The 789-nt window shown below is 52.0% G+C and overlaps 1 pseudogene; it reads right to left on the bottom strand.

Annotated features, from left to right (window-relative positions):
* Positions 1-274: 274 nt before the first annotated feature.
* LOC101654781 overlaps positions 275-789 on the bottom strand; it is a 6,596-nt pseudogene continuing 6,081 nt past the window's right edge.

Here is a 789-nt window from a genome sequence, read left to right on the forward strand (position 1 = left end):
CCAGATGTTTTGGTTAATAGGTGAGTTCTTAACTACTGGGCCACTAAAGCTTCTATTAGCATTATTATAATCCCCTTAACCTAAAAGTAGGACTTTCATGGTTGATTCTGTACTTTCTTTAACCCTCTCTGAGCTACATTCTTATTCTTTTCAGCTACATGAGGAATATTTGCTGTCTCCAAATCAATTTGGCTTCATAAGCCAACTGGTGATAACAAGGCTGTTTTTTTTAAGAGGCGGAGGATTTTTATGGGGGTGGGGAGCTGAGGAAATGTCACTGTTGGTCGTCCATCTCCCGTAGGATCTTCATGCTTTCTGAGTAATGGAGCTGGTTCTGATGGGATGCCTCTTTCCACCTCCTGAGCATGCTGCGATCGAGGAGTGCCAGAGATGCACACTTGGGCTCTGTGGGCCCATTATCCCGGGTACCCCGGGTCTCAGGCTGCAATGGGGAGGGAGCCCGAGTTCTGCAGGCATCTCCAGAGACCACGGGTGGAGGCCACTTGCACCCATCACGACTCTTGCTGTTGGTAACCCGTCCTCATCCTCAGGTGCTGGCGGCAGTGGTGAGGTGGGTGACTGGTCTCGCTCTCGTGTGGTGGTCTGCTGCGGGGTGTTCTCACTAAACGGGGCCAAGTTCGCTCTGCGGTCAAACAGCTTGATCACATACATGTTGGGTCGCTGAGACCCTCCCTCGGCCAGCCCATCATCCATCTCTCATCTCTTCTTGCGCCGCTGGTGAGGGAAGCGGGTTGAACGGCTAATCGTGGGTGTCCGAGGGTGTCTTCC

The sequence above is a fragment of the Echinops telfairi genome, unplaced genomic scaffold (assembly GCF_000313985.2).
Source record: "Echinops telfairi isolate 266 unplaced genomic scaffold, ASM31398v2 ScPeMD7_443;HRSCAF=831, whole genome shotgun sequence".
Classification (NCBI taxonomy): domain Eukaryota; kingdom Metazoa; phylum Chordata; class Mammalia; order Afrosoricida; family Tenrecidae; genus Echinops; species Echinops telfairi.